The following is a 20,340-nucleotide window of genomic DNA, read 5'->3' on the forward strand; positions in this document are numbered from 1 at the left end:
TTCTGAACTAACACGACTGGGGAAGACCACTCACTCTTGGAGGTGTGTATGAAACCCATTTCCAACATGTTCCTGACCTCTTGTAGTACCACTTGCCTTCTTGCGGCCGGGATACGATAAGGTCGTTGCTTAACTTTTTGACCTGGGAGAGTGGTTATGGTGTGGCTCAGGAGAGAGTTTTTTTCTGGACTGTCTGTGAAGAGGGTAGAGAAGGTTTGCAACAACTTGTCTAGAGTTTCTCTCTCTGTGGAACCCAGTTTACTATTTATGATTAATTGGTCTAAGGTACATGAGGTATCTCTGTTGTGGAGAGATACAGCAATATTGGCTGATCTGGGAGGAGGGGCCAACCATTTTTTAAATAAATTAATATATGTCTATACCTGTGATGGTCGTATTTGTTCTCTATAGCTGGTCTTTCCCACGGTAGCTACCACTTTATACTGGCCCATCCACTCAGCCTTGAATTTACTCATGGTGGAAGGCAACAAAACCAGGACCCAATCCCCCTCAGACAACCTCCTCCATTTCTTTCCCTTGTCATAGTAGTATTTCTGTTGTTTCTGTTTTAGGTGGCAGTAGGTGAGGTCTCTGAGCTTCCCTATTCTGGTTTTCAGGTTGCAAGTATATTCCAGAAAGCCACTTGCCTGGTCTGCTTCCTCTTTCTCCCATGCCTCCTTCGTCATCTCCAGGAGAGATCTGGGTTGTCTCTCGTAGAGCATTTCAAATGATGAGCACCCCAAGCTACTCTGTACTTGACCCCGGATCACATACAATGCTAAGGGTAGTAATCGATCCCATTCGGGCCCTTTGCTACTCAACATTTTCTTCAGTATTTGTTTCAGAGTCCAAATATACCGCTCCACCAGACCGTCGGTCTGGGGATGGTAAATGATGTTCTAATATCTTTTATATTAAGGGTTTTACAGACTTCCTTCATGTGGTGTGAAACAAGCGGAGTACCTTGGTCCTTCAGTATCTCGCGTCGGAATCCGATTCTGGAGAAAAATCCTCCTCAATAATAGTGGTGGTAGGGGCTCTCAGGGGAAAAGCCTCAGGGTATCTTGCTGTGTAGTCCAGTATGACTAATGCATACAAATGGCCTCTTCGAGTTTTGGGAAGCGGGCCAATAAGATCCATGCCTACTCGTTCGAAAGGGGTCCCCAGAATGGGTAAAGGTTGAAGGGGTACAGGGGGAGGGCGATAGGGGTTGTGTTTTTGGCAAGTCTCACACTCTTGACAATAACGTTTTATATCTGCGTAGACCCCAGACCAATAAAAGTATCTTAGCACATTCTGAGTCACCTTTTCCACCCCTATATGTCCTGCAGTGAGGTGGGCATGTGGAAAGAACAAGATTTGTTCTCTAAAGTCACGGGGGACAAGCAGTTGGGGTTCTTTTTCTTTATCTGCTTTATGGTAAAGTAAATCGTTCAGCACCAGGAATTGAGGATAGGTTCTAGATGTCTCCCCGTCAGTTCTCTGGGCGACTTGCCAGGTCTGCTGAAGGGTAGGATCATTAACTTGAGTACATTTGAATTTCCTGTCCAAGAGCCAGGTCCAGAGGTTATAAGGGCTGGTATTGGGGCTCTGGGTACCTACCTTAGTCTGTTCTGTCATTCGTTCTTTGTACTGTCGAGAGAAACATACCAAGAAAGTCCCGGTTGTCAGTACCTATTATAAGTTCCTCTTTTAAGTCCCGTAAAACACCCACCCTGACTTGTTTTGGAGTACCACCTTTTGGAGTGATGGTGCGGCTATAGGGTAGAGTTTTACGTCCCCATGGACGCATCGTATATGCACTAGGTTATCAGCCTTCACTTGAGCGTGGTTTATTAAGTCTTTCTGGACAACAGATTATCTACAGCCCGATTCCAATAACCCTTTCACAGCCCTCCCATCCACCTCAACACTTACGTAGAAGGTTGGCCCCATTTCAGCAGTATAGAGGACCGATCGTGGTATGTATCCGACCTCCATGGGCTCTTCTTGTGGTCTTTTCCGTGGACATACCCGAGCTATATGCCCCCACTTGCCGCATTCAAAGCACTGGGGACCCTTGTGTGGCGGGGCCTCGTCTTTGAAAGACAAGGTCTTGTGAGTCTGGGCAGAGTCTTGTGGTTGTTTTTCTCTGTCTTGCCTGCTGAAGGACAATGAGATTTTCTGGTTCCCAAAGCAGTACTCGGGGTTGCGCACGAGAAAAGTTTGTAGTGTAGTTCCTATTATCCCAATAGGCTCTGCGCATTGGAATAATACCTTCAATAGTATAGGCCTAGACCAGACGTTAACTAGGTCTTCTACTGTCGATATTAGACTTAAAGTTTTGGGTTTGCCAGCTAGCTCAGAGTTCACTAGAAACTTTCTCGAATAGGCAAGGAGGAGTTGAACCTCCCTGGATAGACAAGAAGGGATTTAGTTTCTGACAACCATAGAACATGACAACTTTGCTCTCCCCTAATCAAGAGTGTATCTCTAGAGTCGTGTGAAAACAAAAGACAACTTATTTTACTCAGTCAGTACGTGCATTCTTAGTCTCACCAGATTGTAGAGAAACGGAAGAGACGGGCGTGTTCAATAAAAGATGGTATTTATTGATCAGTCTCTTTTCTCATACAAGAGAAATGAATCGATATTATCGCAATACTTATGGTTAAGTAAAGTGCATACAATAAAAGCAGAAGTATAAAATAATACTGTAAAAACATTTATATGGTTTCTAAGCCATATGGTGGTTTAAAATGGATAAAATAGATACATACATATAAACATTTGACTAATCGTACTCAACTGGTGTTTCTAACTATGCCTACCCCAGTGTACCTGACCTAAGCCTAATACGTGGGCGGGAATAGAAAGTAGCAGTTTAAGTTAAGTTTGTTTTGCCAAGTGACTGACTCAAGAATTCTCTGCAAGGGGTTATTCAGTTCTGTACCTGGAATCTAGGATGAATGAGGGATGGTATCTCTCGTCTCTGGTCTCGATATTCCAGGCTGCCTGCGAGGGCTACCCGGAAGCGCCGGAGCTGGATTTCTCGGCAGGAGAAAGCAGCGTCTCGTTCTCAGCGCGTCAGGAAGGCGGGGCTGCGCCAGCGGGTTCTGCTCTGCTCTGGGCTTCGGCAAGTCTGGCTGCTCCGATCTCGTCACCACCGCTTGTGTTTGCTTAAGGCAATACCGGTAATATTTATACCTGTAAGGTGCCGAGATTGACGTAAGGATGGACATAGATACGTCAATAAGGATGTCATACGAGCTGGTCGTTAGCACATTCTTTTGCTGAAGTTCTCGGTGAAATCAAAACAATGGCCGCAGGGTTTTTCCCAGGTTGTCATAGGTTTGATTTGTTTTGAGAACTCCGTATGCCTTATCAGGGGCTGGAGGAATATCGCTTGTCTAATTAGATTGCAAGCGTTATGACCTAATCAGATAACACGTTCCTGTGCCGTAGTGTGGCTTCATCAGATAACGGTTTCTGCATCATGGGATGGCTGCTAGTTAACTTGTTAACCAGAACAGGGTCAGGAATAGGGGGATCGATACAGAACCTATAGGAATACATCACACCCACTCCACGCTAACTATGGCCATATTTACGAATCTAGGCATAGTAAAAACATACTGTAGAGTATCGTGTATACCTTACCACCCCAAAATACATATAATGCATTTCGAAATTATCTAATATACAGAAAAAGCAGTCACATGTATTATATGCACTCACGCTGTAGAATAATGCTAAAGTAATCACGCATATGTATACACTATTTCTAAGTTGTATATGAGAATTTACACATGAAATGGCTCTTAATACAGAAAAAAAAGTTCAAGACCATTTCATCACAGAATAAACATAATTATGAACATACCAGCGGGCAGCTAATGTCTATAAAGTTTCTAAAAATAGAAATTTTTGTTCTCTAAGAATAGTTCTTACTTTAAGCAGATGATTAGTGTCCCGAAAAATCGTAAAAATATTTTGGGGCTGCTGAAAAAATTGCTGTCCGTGAACTGGAGGGGAAATTGTTCATGTTACTTTATTATTAAAGTTGAAGGCCAAATTCAGGGTGTTGGGAACGCCGTGTGCTAGCTTGCTCAAAAGTCTCTATTTCTGCTCTGGTGAGAACATCATATCATTTAGACTGTCGAAAAAGCTGTCAACAGCTTCCTGGGAGAGTTCCACTAACTCGGAAAAAGGTGTAACCATGCATTCGTGCGCATGATTGTCTCCATTGACGTTTTGATTAGTATTGCTGACAGAAGGTCGTACCTGATTGATGCTGCTTTCATCTTGAACTTCACTACCCCTTAATCGTAGTGGTGAAGTTTCCACGAATGCCGTCATCAGGATTGGTAGCCGTTGAGGGCAGCACAAAGCATGAGCCTTTATCGGACTCAACAATGTTTCTGCATCCATTGGCGCATCCGATTGTAGCGTCAGACAGGTGTCCAACACGCATTCTTCTCTGCACAGCAAGCACCTTAATACAGGTAAAACACATCGATGCCACATTGGTCGAAATGAAAGAAACCAAGTCATGTTCAGGTCTCTAAGCCGGGATAGTCCCAGGATTTTTGATATCCGTTCCCGGTATCCAATGGCTCGGATTGTTTCTTCCCTTGTCGCAGGTGTTTTGTCTGTGACACGGTTTGCCATAACGAAATATAAGGACTAAGAATAGGATTCCTGCAATTAGTCCCAAAATGAGGGGAAGTCCGCCAAAAATCGAATGGATGAAATCTGGAAAAATACCCAGTATGGCTTTGAATGGTGTTAATGCCATCGAAAATACTGTCTTAAATACTTTTGAGACTCCACTGGTATCAGAAATATTTAAGATTTCATTCAGGATTTCTGCGAAATGTATGGGGGAATTAGTTGATAACAATGAGTGAATCTCTGCAGTCGTCCTTGCGACTAGGAGATCATACGTTTCTTTTGATGACGTGAGTCTGGTCGGCGTCTGAAGAAGCACTGTTTTCATTCTGCTTAAAGTATCTATTCGAATAGAAGTAATTTTCAAGTTAGGCCATGCCCTTGCCACTAAGAAACACTTTCTGTCCTTTATTACTGACACATGCATGTGAATAGGGCAAATTCCATGTTGTCTTAATGTACCCTTTTCCCAGTTTTTCGTACATGCCAGCCTGTATATATTTTTGGCAGTATTGAAACCTGAAGGTTGATATTGGAATATTAATTATCCCATGTATTATCCATTCACTGACAGGTCGTTCTGACATTGTCACTGGTAATCTCTCGAGTTTCTCAATGCTCAGGATTGTATAATCAGCACCCTTCTGTGCCATACTGATTTGTTTATCGGTAAGGTTAAAGATATTGAATAGTGACGTTGTGTTGATTAAACGCCAAGGCACATAGCCTGAACGCAGATTTTGTAACGTCCAGCCAAGCTGTACAATAGAACGCAATTGAGACTGACCGTGTTGTAACAACAGTAAGTCTTGCGATATTATGTCGATTGCTGAAGACACAATGCTGTCCAAAGAAAAAATTCTGGAGGACAGAGTCATTAACCCATTGTCCACTACAGAAAGTGATTTTTCCAAATTAATACGGTCAATTTCCCGTATACTTTCTGCTGTCTCAATTTGAGTCACCTTCCAGGCCTCGTTGTAAGCTGCATATACAGAGGCTGCTATGAAGCGTTTTTGACGCTGTTTGCGTGGTCCCATAATGAAATCACGCAAGTCAGCACCATCAGTAAGTAAAGTTAGGTGTTGCTTAATTTTTGTCAGTGTGGAAGTTTGTAGCCATTGAAGGCAGAGTTTGCCCACACTGTAGGTGGTTATTATCCCTGGGTGTTGTCTTTGGGAATATCTAGGGTCTGGCCTGGTCAATGTGAACCCCTGTGTTTTGTTCAGGAATCTATCTTGACAGTTATTAGTATCTGTGGGCCAGATTAACCATTGTTTCCAATCAGGATGTGTTCTGTTTTGGTTTAATACATAGTTGACGTCTATCTCTTCATCTGTAGAGCTATTGCTGTTTATAGTTGGCTTTGGAATAGACGGTTTATTTAAGTCTTTGATTTTGGCTAGGCCAAGACAGGTAGTTTGTTGAACAGTGTCATTCAAAAATATAATTTGTTCTGGGATCATGCAGGCTCTAAACAATGATTCTATACCTTGTACTTGCCATTCTTTTGTACCCCAAACACTTTTTACTTCAACATTTTTGTCCCAATAATCAAAACCAAAAGTATTCATTTGTTCAAAAAATGAGTCTGAATATATCAATTTCGTGTTTGTTAGCATGGTCTTTGTCCCTGTCTTATTTGACAATTTGAAATAAAATGTTTCAGCATTACTTGTGTTGAACCCTGAAAAGTATGAATATTTGTCATAAAAGGTTCTTGAGCTTCCTTTTGGAGGGGTTGCACAATGTTCCCATTGATTATAATTTAAAACATTTCTAGGTTGTGCCGATTTATGTAGAAAATGGTTACCATAGTGGTTGTAACAGTACATACTATCATAATTAGTCGAACCCTGCAAATAATCATGTTTGGTAAATTTAGCAGACATCACTAAGTCAGACATCATATTATTTATACTTTCAAAGTCCCAATCATCAGCAAATGAGCTTGCTTTTACAAAGTCACTTAACGAGATCTTGATTTGGTGTGGATATTTCAGGATTTCAACCGGACCATAAATTTCGTAGTCAGTATTGTCCCATGCTACCCCACCCGGTATAGGATTGGCTGTGAAGTTGACTGAAGAAAGTTCTCTTTTCTCGACGTGTGAAGATGTGTGTGGTTTGAGGATCAAGTTGATTTTCTTACTTGCTGTGTCCATTTTAGCATATTTTCCCTCAATGAAGCGTCTCAAAGTTAGTACCATGATGAGCCAAAGTATGAGGATAAATGCACCAAAGCCCACCCAAAATTCAATCCATGGAGAAATCAGATATGTTTCTTTCAGATGTTTCAAAAGTTCTTTAGCTTTATCTTTAAACGTTTTTGTTGATGGCTGTGTTTTTGATTCACTGAGGTCTTCAGAGGAATCATCAAAGTTTATGAAGTAGCCGGATGCAGTTCTGTCAATTGTTCCAATTGCTTCAGGATTACTGTTTCTTGCATATTCGTTTGTTACTTCATTGTAGGTTGGTGTGTCTCTACTAAATGTTTTTATTTGGGTTGTTAGAGGTCTGAGTTCCAATGCATTGTTGCATAGTCCTTGTTGTTGTTCTGTAGGCGTTTCGAATGTGATTAGCCTCTTAGATTGAACCTCTGTGTTTGTAGCAAATCTTGGTGTTCTACTACTTATCGGGAGTCCACTTGGCCTACTGTTTGTTATCGGCCACATGATTGTGGTTTTACCAGGTCGATGGATACAACTCGGTTCTCCTTTTTACCAGCAAGCGGCGGTAGTACAACTGATCTTGTCCCGTTGATAGACAAGACAGGAACTGCTTTTCTGTAAGAAGGCCCAAATTCCTTCTTTACCGCGATCTTTTCTCTGACTAGATCCCCGACTTTTGGAATCCAGACAGGTCTTGCTGGGACAGGTGGTGGTTCTTCAGTGGTTGTTGGCTGCTGTTTCAACTTTATGTTGCTCAGGTCTTTTCTTGTTTTGTTTAAGTCCTGCAAAATAGCCAAACGATCTTTGATATCAAAGCATTTTTCCTTCACCACTGAAGTCTGACTGTCAAGATCTAAGACTAACATCCTAGTTCCAAACAATAATTCGTATGGACTGAATCCCTTCAGAGAATTTCTTGGCAGGTTGTTTAGACTTCGTTGGACACTTATTAGATGTTTGACCCACCCAGCTCCCGAACCTAATACCTTTGCTGTTATAGATTGCTTTATGTCACGGTTTTTTCTTTCTCCAATTCCGTTCCCCTCAGGGTGAAATGGACAAGAGTACCGCAATGCAATGCCCATGCTGGTCATGGCCTCCTTATAAGCTCGAGAGCTAAAAGCAGGACCCTGGTCAGAATGCAGCATGCCAATTGCGTATGTGCCGATAAAGACTTGCAAATCTTTTATAACAGTTCTGGCGTCAGCCGAGCGCTGGGGCCACATCCATATGAATCTCGTGCATGAATCCACTGTGACCAGGATATATTTATAGTTACCATCCCTTTGTAAGGGTCCACAGTGGTCCAGATAAACACAGGCTAATGGTTTATCTGAGATTAGAAGGGGCGTCTGTGCTGGTCGTCTCACCGTTGATACTTTCATTCTTTGACATATTTCACATTCTAAAGCATAGTTCCTTGTTTGTCTTCTCATTTGTGGCCACCAGTATCTCTGTTTTAACAATGATACTGTGGCTGAGACGCCAGCATGTACAGAAGCGAGCCCTTCGTGTGCCGCTATTATTAGTCCTAACCTATGTTCCATGTTTGGAATTGCCCTATCCCCCACTCCAGGGATTCGAGCAAAAGGAACATTGTTTGCATCAGTTATGTATGAGTATTTTACTGGAAAGCCTTTCGGGAGTGTTTCTATCGAATCCTTTTCTGTAGCGCTGACAGCCTGTAATATCTCGCTGTCTATTTTTGTTTTTGACCGTGTGATGACAACTACGGAAGCCGTTTGCACAGCTGCCTTCGCGGCCTCATCAGCCAATGAATTCCCTGCAACGTGAACGCCATCACGTTGATGACTCAGTGTATGTATCACGTGAGTCCTTGGTAGTTCTTTTTGTAAAAGAACTACTTGTTCCCAGAGCATTTTATGCTTGATTGTGCCTCCTTTTGCATCCTTAAAACCATTCTGAAGCCAGATCTGCAAGTATTCATTGTAAGACTGAACGCAATAATACGAATCGCACACTATGAGTGTGGGGAATTCTCGATCGGTATTTTCAAGCGCCATCTTAAATGCCAGTAGTTCAGCTCGCTGAGCTGTACAATCTCCCAGAGATTGTGTTTTGGTGATAGCTGGTTTAAATTTCCCTTCGTGCCAGCGACCTTTAACAATCGCGCACGCAGCACTGTAAGCTTGTTTACCCCCCACTGCGGGTTGTGCTGATCCGTCTGTATAAATTATACAGCCGTAATGATCTAGAGGCAGAATTTCGGTCGGCGGAGGACATTCGAATTCGTATTGGAGAAATTCTTGTGTTTTTAAGTTGGGATCAAATTCGTATACCACGTCTGTTGCAGCAAGAGAATTAGCCCATTGTATCCATCTCAGATGGAGCGCTTTAGCATTTGGAATGCTTGCTTTTGTTACAGCCTCTAGGGCTGGTATCGGTGTTACGATTATTATTCGTTTACCTTGTGCCAGGGCTCGTTCTTTCGCTATAGCTGTCTGTGTTGCAGTTAGAATTTTTTCCGTTGGGCTAAATTTCATTTCAGCTTTAGTGTACAAGTGTGATTTGAATGCAATTGGTACCTTTTCTCCCTCATTAGAGGTCAGGTATGTGAATCCGCATCTTCCTGGGATGACTCGAATCACAAGATTGCGTGTGTTATCACGTGTTTCTAATTTTATTTTTATTAACATGTCAGTTTGTAAGGATCTCAGAATTTCTGTGTGTGTTTGAGTCCAATTAGTTCTTTTAAAATCTGGTTTTATTAGATCATAAAGGGGCTTGACCCTTTCTGCGTAATTTGCAATGTATGTTCTTCCGAAATTTAGGAAGCCTAGAATTGACTGTAGGTTTTTTAGTGTTCTAGGTGCTTGGAGTACGGCACATTTCTCTAGGAAATTGTCAGCCAGGCTTTTGCCTTCACTTGATAATTCATATCCTAAGAACAGGACTGTTAGATGGGCAATTCTGGATTTTTTAAAGTTGAATTTGTAACCCTCTGCTGCGAACCCAAGTATTATGGTGTTCACTCTCTTCAAGTGAGTATCCAAGTCATCATCTGTTAGGTATATGTCGTCGACATAAGATAATGCTTCGTCATCATATGTTTGTAGTAACTCTGTTACTCTCGCTGAGAATAATCCTGGGCTGTTCTTGAACCCCTGGGGTAACCGACAGAATTGTTTTTGAGCGCCATTTATTGAGAACACAGACAAGTATCTGCTCTCTGGTGCTATATTTTGACAAAATAATCCATTAGAGATGTCTAATGTTGTTTTGTATTTTTTGCGCACTATGTTATTCATTAGTGCAGCACTATGCGAGTTTTGCACTGCAAAAGTTTTGCAACATGAGTTAAGGTGTCTGTAATCCAAAACTAGACGATATGAGTTGTCTGGTTTGGAGACAGGAAACAAAGGGTTGTTCATTTGTGAGGTGCAAGTTTCAATCACCCCCTGGTATTCTAGTTGATCTAGGATTTCTTTTACCTGTTTTTTAGCTTCTTGCTTAATTGGGTACTGTCTTTGTGCAGTAGGTTGTGTTTTTAACTGGATTTTGTGAGGAGGAGAGTCCTCATCCCATCCTACGTGATTTTTATATAAAGCAGGAGCTTGAGCTACTGCCCACTTTCTAGCAAGTGTGTATTTTTTATGAATTGGGATATGATTTGAGAAGGCAGGCATAATTATTTCTTCGCCATGAGGGCAGTCCCTGACAAACTCTGGTGGCCAGTCTTTTTCAGCTAGAAGGATGTCATAGCCCTTGGAGAGATTATCCCAAAATAGTCCCCTTATTTTTCTAGTCTTATCCCCTTCTATACGTAAAGTTATTTCATATATTTTGTGAGGTTTGCTAACTCTGGTGTCTGCAGTTTCCACTTGAAGGTATTCATTCGTGTCCACTGTCTCCAGATGATTCATAAGGACTTTGCGAGCTATGCTCACTTCTGCTGCGCTGTCTAGCATTGTCTGAGCCCATTCTCCGTTTTTCAGTTGTGTCCTCAGTATTCTCGGCATTGTTAACTACTTTAATACTGGCTACCTTCTTTTTTGGAAATTGTAATTTCTTTTTTAGATGAGCAGGTTCCTTGTCTTTGGACTTGGCGTGCTCTTCTCTTTGTTCTGATCGTCCTCTTCTTTCCGATTTCTGCGAGGAAGTCTGAAAAGATTGAGTGGGGCGTGTATCAATTTCTTGATATCTATCAGGTTTCTTTATATTATCCCTATTTCTAAGGTTGGATTTTTTCCCAGAGGGCTCACTTTGGGGAGACCTGTGTCCTTGGTTTGGAGATTTTTCTCTCCACCGAGGAGACCTTCCTCTGGACTGGAATTTCTTTTCTTTAGGATTGGATTGTTTGTTTCCATCCCAGTTCTTTTTTTGTGATGTTAAATTATTATTAAAAAATACTTTTTCAGGACTTTCAATCAGTCGGGGTTTTACTGGTATTCCACCTAAACTATCTCTACCTAGTTCCTCATAGGATTTTTCTATAATTCTGGCAATTTCAGCTGGTTGGTCTGCTATATCTGTTTCTTTTAACCTTTGGCGGATCGCCACGTTTGCTGCTTCTCCCTTTATGTTGGCTAATAGTATTGCCGAGACCTGCTTGAAGTCTTTTAGTAATTTCATACCAAGAGTTAAAGCGGGTTCTGGACCGTATTCATCTTGAATTTGTTTTAGCACATCTGGTATTACCGAGATGGATGGAACACCGTGCGTTTTTGTGTAAATGGAAGCAAAGACTGTACCCCAAGTGTCACAGTCCTCCACGTGTGGTGCGATTCCCATTGGAAGACAGATAGTCAGAATCCTGTGTTTTTCCAACGGGGTGGTGTCTGGAAACACCGCCTCTATTTGGGTGATTTTTTGTGCTAACCAGAATGGTATTTGTTCCCGTTTAGCTGGTACTTTACCTAGGCAGGATTGTATGTTCTGTGGTGTAATTTTATTTGTGTTCCCCTGATGAGGGGTCAGCTGTGGAATTTTAATTGCTGGTTGGATTGTTGAAGTCCGCATTACATATTGGACTAATTGTCTATGTACTTTTATTAATTGTTTTAGTTGTATTAAAAGGTTTGCTGCAGACATCTCATCGATGTCTGGATGTGGTGTGTATCCGGCTAGGACCGGCCACGTTGCTCCTGGTCTACCTAATGGACCGAGCCTGGTGATGTGATTATTATGTTGTGATTATTATGTTTTAGGGCGCCATTAAACAAGAGCAGGTGCTCTTGAAATTTAAGTGGTACTTCCACCTCCTCGAAAGGAGTGTACTCATTAGGAGGTTCCTCTGTTTTGTAATAGTGGAAGACCTTTGTTACAGCGTTTGCTGCTGGAAAGTGTATCCATGAATAGAACACCTCTGTCTGCCGATATTCGTGTGCCTCTATTACGAATATGACTGTGCCACCTCTAGGTGTCAGTCCATTTTCTATAAGTTTTAAAGTTATAGATTTTCTTATGTTGACCGCGATGAGTATTATATTCGGGTGTGTTTCTTGCATAGTAATATCAGCTGCTACTAGTTCAGCTGCTATTCTAGCTGCCTCTCTTTTTCCTTCGCTGTCTGACATTTTACTGTCCAGAAGGTTATTCCGTTTGTTTGCAGATCAGGTTTCTTATGGAAACAAAGATTAGATGCACAATATTTTGGAACAGTGTATCCTTCAACGTTGACTAAACCAAGAACCATACATAGGAGTTTCCTCCTGCGAGGTTTGGCGGATATGACCTTTCACCCACTCCAGACGTCTTTGGAGTATTATGGGAAAAAAGGGGTCTGAGTGAAAAAGCACGACTGAGTTACTCTAATGTCTTGCGTTAGTTTTATCGCCTTTCCAAACGTTTGGGCGCCATGTAGTGTAGTTCCTATTATCCCAATAGGCTCTGCGCATTGGAATAATACCTTCAATAGTATAGGCCTAGACCAGACGTTAACTAGGTCTTCTACTGTCGATATTAGACTTAAAGTTTTGGGTTTGCCAGCTAGCTCAGAATTCACTAGAAACTTTCTCGAATAGGCAAGGAGGAGTTGAACCTCCCTGGATAGACAAGAAGGGATTTAGTTTCTGACAACCATAGAACATGACAACTTTGCTCTCCCCTAATCAAGAGTGTATCTCTAGAGTCGTGTGAAAACAAAAGACAACTTATTTTACTCAGTCAGTACGTGCATTCTTAGTCTCACCAGATTGTAGAGAAAAGGAAGAGACGGGCGTGTTCAATAAAAGATGGTATTTATTGATCAGTCTCTTTTCTCATACAAGAGAAATGAATCGATATTATCGCAATACTTATGGTTAAGTAAAGTGCATACAATAAAAGCAGAAGTATAAAATAATACTGTAAAAACATTTATATGGTTTCTAAGCCATATGGTGGTTTAAAATGGATAAAATAGATACATACATATAAACATTTGACTAATCGTACTCAACTGGTGTTTCTAACTACGCCTACCCCAGTGTACCTGACCTAAGCCTAATACGTGGGCGGGAATAGAAAGTAGCAGTTTAAGTTAAGTTTGTTTTGCCAAGTGACTGACTCAAGAATTCTCTGCAAGGGGTTATTCAGTTCTGTACCTGGAATCTAGGATGAATGAGGGATGGTATCTCTCGTCTCTGGTCTCGATATTCCAGGCTGCCTGCGAGGGCTACCCGGAAGCGCCGGAGCTGGATTTCTCGGCAGGAGAAAGCAGCGTCTCGTTCTCAGCGCATCAGGAAGGCGGGGCTGCGCCAGCGGGGTCTGCTCTGCTCTGGGCTTCGGCAAGTCTGGCTGCTCCGATCTCGTCACCACCGCGTGTGTTTGCTTAAGGCAATACCGGTAATATTTATACCTGTAAGGTGCCGAGATTGACGTAAGGATGGACATAGATACGTCAATAAGGATGTCATACGAGCTGGTCGTTAGCACATTCTTTTGCTGAAGTTCTCGGTGAAATAAAAACAATGGCCGCAGGGTTTTTCCCAGGTTGTCATAGGTTTGATTTGTTTTGAGAACTCCGTATGCCTTATCAGGGGCTGGAGGAATATCGCTTGTCTAATTAGATTGCAAGCGTTATGACCTAATCAGATAACACGTTCCTGTGCCGTAGTGTGGCTTCATCAGATAACGGTTTCTGCATCATGGGATGGCTGCTAGTTAACTTGTTAACCAGAACAGGGTCAGGAATAGGGGGATCGATACAGAACCTATAGGAATACATCACAAGTTGGTCGCCATTTCTACTGCCTGTGTGGTAGTCAGGTGTGAATGTTGCCTAAGCCACCTTTGCATATTGTAAGGGAGTGCTTCCAAACATTGCTCTAAATAAATGCAATCCATGATATCCTCTTTGTTGCTTTTGTGGTGCTTTAGCCATTTATCTGCTGCTGCTTTCAGTCTAAAAAAGAGAGTCTTTGGGTTTTCGCTGGGTGGCCCTTCTTCTTCCGGAAGCAGACCTGGAAGGCCTCCGCATCTAAGCCCAGATGGTCGAGAATTATAGCTTTTATTTCATCGAAGGGCATATTTCCATCACTGGTGGTGACTTGTAGGCTGCTTGGGCCTCTCCGGTCAATAAAGGCGCTAAAAAGAAAGGCCACTTCTCCACAGGCCCTGGCTGCCCTTTCGAAATTGAGCAAGAACGCATCCGGGTCTTCCCCGCCACGTATTTCTGTAGGGCTACCCCCGATGGACCGGTGCGGGTTGGATGTCTCACCTCCCGTGTTCTCAGTGAGGTTTGCTTGGCTACTATTTTCTGCAACTAATCCAGGTGTGCAGTCATATTATCTTTGAAGAAGACATCACGGTCGGAGTGTGCCGACTTCATCTGCCGTTCCACGGCACATCCCAACTTTTCCTGACCTGCTATTAAATGTTGGATCAGATTCTCCATTATACCCGTGTCAATGGAGGGGTTGCCCGCATTCTCCACCAAGTTTAACGAAGGGCAATGAGCGGAAGAGACAGAAGGACGTTTTAATGCAGGTTTTATTTTTCTATTGGCTCTTTTTGTGTAGTTCTCCAGTCTGTATTGATGGGGATAATGCTTCTTATCCTCCTCGGTGTTCGGAACTGGGTTGGTGGTCGTCGGCCTACCAAGAGTGGATTGGAAAAAAAGGCTTCTTATCCCTGTTTCCTTGTAAAGCCAGCTACAGTGCCTCCTAACGCAGCCTCTCTCCTGTGGGTCAGGTCCTCTAGGTGGGCTTGGGGTAGCAAAAAAGAAAGAGACAAAAATATGGCATCCCCGAGGTTCCGGTAATAGTTATGAGTGAAGGGGAAAAGGAGTGAGGGATCACCGGTGCAATGTCACACAATCTAGGCAGGTGATAGTACAAGGAGTCTGGGGGTGATGCAGGATGTCAATAAGGAAGTTAAGGAGCAGGCTTCCTACCCAACCAACCCGGTAACGTGCTACTGTACCTGTTGAAGCCACACTCGTCCTGGAGCGTGGATCAGCGCAGCACCGTCCTGGCTCTCTCGTCGGTACCACCTTGGCTTTGGATGTACACAGAATGGCTTGGTCTCGCCCTCTCGTACTTCTCAGCTCCCTCGGTCCTCGACTCTCCAACAAACTCCAATGCTTCCCAGTCCTCAGGCGAGCCTCCCTCTAATGGCCAACTCCCGTCGACGTCATCTTGACGTCGCTCATTTCTGGGCTCTCGCTTCCAATTAAAGGGACTATGCTCAGTATACTCTGTGTCCTCCTTCTGCAGGTTGTTTGCAGAACTGCGGCGTTCTTCTGGCTGGGGAAACAGAAAGGGACTCATTTGGTGATAGTCCTCCCACCCTGCCTCCCGTTCTCTCTGTGGATCCTGCACAGAGGTGACACCGCAACTCCAAGGAAAAAGAGAACAGTCAGAAACAGAACCCTTTTGAACTCAGATTGATACAAGCTTATAGTGCACAGGAAAAATCAATCAAAAAAATTGTGCAACGTAACTGGCCCATTGTGCAAAGTGACCATGTTATAGGGGCTAATTTACCCCGAAACTTGGGAATCACATACAGAATAGCACAATCTATGCACAACAGTCTAGTTAAGAGCAGCCCAGAAAGCCATAACAAACAGAATTGGTTGGCACAACGGAATGGATTTGAAAAATGCAAAAACCGCAAAGTATTCAAATATGGTGTAAACAAAAAACATATAAATCAGCTTTCAGTGAAAAAGAAATCAAAATTAACAAACCACTTCACTGTAAAAGTGAATATGCCATATACATTTTGGAATGTTCCTGTAAACCAGCGAACAAAAAGATTCTACAACATATCAGGGCCATTAACAACTACGACCAAACATATCCAGTGGCAAGACACTTTCGGGAGGTGTATGAAGGTGACCCTAAGCACCTCACATACTACCTTATTGACACTATACCCATTAATAGAAGGGGAGGGGACAGAGAAGGGCAATTAAGAAAATTGGAAACTAGGTATATTTTAAACCTCGATAGTAAGGCCCCAGGACGCTTAAACACCACAGAAGAAAGGTACAACTGCCTTCAGTAAAAATTCTGTAAACACCTTGTCAAAATGAGATGGAGCAGTTTTTGAATGAACCGTGTGAGAGAAACTCTAGCATATTAGTGTGAAGGAAAACAAGTTGGAATATACTATGTAATTACACAGGTATTTTATCTGGAAATAATAAGGGCTGCCAAGCCGAGCAGAAACATGTAAATAGTCTCTTTTTAACATTAATCTACATATAACCCATACAGTACATGAGAAAATGTGTTTACGATATTTTATTGTATTAACAGAAATTTCACATATATTGAATATTTATTTATTCATTCATATATTTATTCATTGAAGGGTGATTTATGTGATATATTTATTCATATATTTATTCATTGAAGGGTGATTTATGTGATGCATTTTAACATTAACACTGTTTTACTGTTTTGTATTCAGGGTTATGAATGTACTTCTGTATGCATTTGGCTAAACTGATGTACTGTCCTTAAAAGAGTTCTTTTAAAGACGACATTTGAGCAAAATACCAGCAATATGTACTGTAAACTCTAAAAACAACAGTTGATCAACATGTTTTCTATCTCTATTAACAATTACCAATCACAACTTACACACGTCACTTTAAAAGGGGAGGTAAAAATATCAGCGTGTGGCCGACAATAAAAAATAGTTGAAGCACTGACCTGTGGTCCGCGCCTGCTTTTGACAGACCGGAGCTGTTGCGGAAAGTGGTGCATCAGGATATATATATATATATATCAGTGTATCGAGTGTACAGGATTTATCCGCATATTATGTACAGAGAATAAAGGGTCTTGAAATGAGAATCAGGTATTTTACGAGTTATAATTTATCAGAACACTGTTAGTTCAATATACATTTCAAGTGTAAATAAGTTATTCTCAAGTACCGTTTTTTGATGCATTACAAACAACGACCGTTTGATGTGTAGGAATTGTATAGAAATGTTTACTATGTCTATTATCATAGTAACATCCTGACATCCTGACATAGTAACATGTGATATCCTGATTGCTGGCATTGGTCACTTTAAATTTTGCACGAATCCATGAAACAATGTAATGTGATCAAGGCTCTTCTGAGCCGAAACGCGTAATGGCGACGGGGAAATAAACACAATTTGAAGCACCTACCTCGGTCCGTGTCCGTGTTTGTGGAGGTATTTCGACCATGCAGCGGAGTTCACGCAATGTAATTGACCGGTAGTTTTCACCCGTTCATTCACGGACCCCCTCTTCGACACGGTCGACGCACCAAGTGAGAACGCTGCTTCGGGGCAACCTGTATGTTCAAGACGAATCCAGGTAGTGAGCGTCTGACCCCCTGCAACCCGGACTGAGCTGAAACCTGCATGAACCCAGTGAACGCTGAGTCGGAGGACCCGGTCGCAATGGAGAGTCCCAGGTAGGACATATGGGTAATGCAGGGCGAGGAGGTGTCCTAAACGAGTGAAGAGTGTGTGGCAGATAGATAAGCCACTCACGGCACTCCAACATAACAACAACGATATCCAAACATGTCGGCCAACATGGTATGCGCACGAGAAGCTGCAGCGATGGAAATGTTTTCCGACAACCAGCCTGCAATAACAGGAGCCACGGCGAGAGTGGCTAAATCTTAGTGAAACAGATTCTGTGGGAGACAAATACAGATGTGAGAGACTAATACAGATTAGTAGAAAAAAAGATAAAGTTAAGGCAAAACAAATGGAGGGAGTCACGTTCCCTTCAGAGATTTATTGACGTGGTAAGAATACCTAGGGTGCTTAGAATCCTTACAGCCCAGAGTTACGAGGACCCCAACCCAGAGCTCATACGAGAATGGGCTGAAAGCAATCTGGACTCATCAATGAGGCTGACCCTCATATTAATCAAATACGCTGAAAACGATAGGGCCAAGCTACTCAAGGAAATAGATGAGATCAACCAAGAATTAGACAAGATGGAGCATTAGGAGGAACAGGCCAAATTACGCAAAGATATGATGTCAAGAATCAAGAAGGAAGAGGACAAAATTAGAGAAAGGCTTTTAAGTTCTTACGGGACAAACAAGATTATGAACTTGGACAGATATTTACTTTTGCAAAACGTTACGATGATATCTGAAAGAGACACGTTAGTATTAGATTCCTTACTTTAGAATATCCCCAGGCGTCAGACTGGATCCGGAAATTTTTTGCGTAGCAGTACCCTTGCTCGTCGGTAGGCGTCGTCTGCGGCTCCGCGTCCGTCGTCGGCGTAGTGGTTGCCGTGATGACGTCGTCGGAGTACTTAGACGCCGCCTCCGCGTGCTGACGTCAGTTCTTCTTTTTTCCGCGCCAGCAGCGCAGATCCGGAAAAAGTGGTACCTTAGTCACTTTTTGACTAACTCTCTTTTTGATCTCCTTTTTCGAGTCTTCGACTCCTAATCGGTGCCGGTAGGGATGCCTGGTTTCAAACCCTGTGAGGATTGCGACCGACTGATGTCGGTGACGGACCCTCACCGTCGGTGTCTCCACTGTCTCGGCGTCGACCACGACGACAAGGCCTGTTCCGACTGCCGGGCCCTGACTTCGAAGGCTAGACGGGAGCGGTCCCGTAAGCGGCTCGAACTCCGGCAGTCGGCCCCGCGCCAAGAGAGGTCCTGGTCCGGACGGTGGTCGAGGGACCGGTCGCGGGAGCGGAGCCATCATATCTCCGGGAGTTGACATCACTCCTCTGGGTCGAAGTCGTCAGGTAAGCACAAGAAGTCGAAGAGACGTCATCGCTCTTCCGACTCCCCCTGACGCTCGCGCGACGCGGCCGGGGGTTCAAGTGGCCCACGCGGCTCCGTCGGAGTCGCAGGCGCCACTTCCGGCTTCATACCCTTCGGTCCCTGGGCCTAACGTGACGCCAGAGGAGATCGAGCAGTTCCTCATGGCCATGAGGGCCCTCTCTCCTCCGACGGGCTCCGTGGCGCCTTCGGGCCCAGCGGTCCCGTCTGGGGGTCCTAGCAGGTCGGCGGCTCTGGCCCCGACGCCATCGGGTGCTTCGGCTCCGACGCAGCCTGCGCCTTCGGGCCCGACGCCGCAGGGCCCCATTGGATCCGGTTCCGGATCCGGGTCGTCGCCGGTGGATTTAATGACCTCCCCGGCGCCGTCCCCTCGGGTGTCACCACCGGCGCCATCCTCGGGCGGCACCGTCCCCGATACCTCACTCAACCCGGATCCGGCGCCGAAGCGGCACCGCCCGGCGCCGATTATGACGCCGTTCAGAGAGTTTACTTTCCATGAACCGGACCCATCCTTTGTTGAACCTGACTACCAGGAGATGGGTGATGAGGAGGATTGGGAGGGGTCTGAGGAACCTCTGGCACGTGAATGCCAGTCTCATGAGGACTGGGGAGGTGAACTTGGGGAGGCCAGTGGTATAGACACTTCGCCTGACACTGGCTTTGTCTCGCCTCCTACCGTGGCTACGGAGGAGGGGGCAACCTATAGTGTGGTGTTGATGAGGGCAGCCAAGGCCTTGAGCCTTGAGGTCCCCGTCGCGGCCGTGAGGACTAACCTCCTCGCTGAGGTCCTTAAGCCGCAGTCATGCTCCGCCGAGCCTCTGCTGCCATTTAACGAGGCTTTGACCGACGTTCTTTTGGGCACTTGGTCCAAGCACGCTACGGGTTCGCCCTTAGATAGGAACGTGGCCAGACGCCACCGCCCGGCCCCGGGTGACCCATGTTTCCTGTCCACCCACCCCACCCCCGAGAGTCTGGTCATCCAGTCCTCCAATTCCCAGACCGCATTCCCGTCGGCACCGCCGGACAGGGAATCCAAGGGGTACGAGCAGTACGGTAAAAAGATCTTCTCGTCCCTTAGTTTGGGATTGCGGTCTTCCAATACCGCATGCCTCTTGGGCTGCTACACCCACTCTCTGTGGGATACGGTTGCGGAAGTGCTGCCAGAGTGTCCGTTGGAGGTACGGGCCAAACTCGGCCAAGCCCTTGTGGAGGGCCGGGATGCAGCCAAATATTCTATCCGGTGTGGGCTGGATACCACCGACTCACTAGGTAGAGCGATGGCAACGACGGTGGCGGTCAGACGCCACGCCTGGTTGAGGTCCGC

General features: G+C 44.2%; 1 protein-coding gene across 23 annotated transcripts in view; it reads left to right on the plus strand.

Annotated features, from left to right (window-relative positions):
* FLT3LG (fms related receptor tyrosine kinase 3 ligand) overlaps positions 1-20,340 on the plus strand; it is a 676,457-nt gene that overhangs the window by 590,904 nt on the left and 65,213 nt on the right. The gene's annotated exons all lie outside the window — the stretch shown is intronic.

Source organism: Lissotriton helveticus, chromosome 7 (assembly GCF_964261635.1).
Source record: "Lissotriton helveticus chromosome 7, aLisHel1.1, whole genome shotgun sequence".
In the NCBI taxonomy this organism is placed as follows: Eukaryota; Metazoa; Chordata; class Amphibia; order Caudata; family Salamandridae; genus Lissotriton; species Lissotriton helveticus.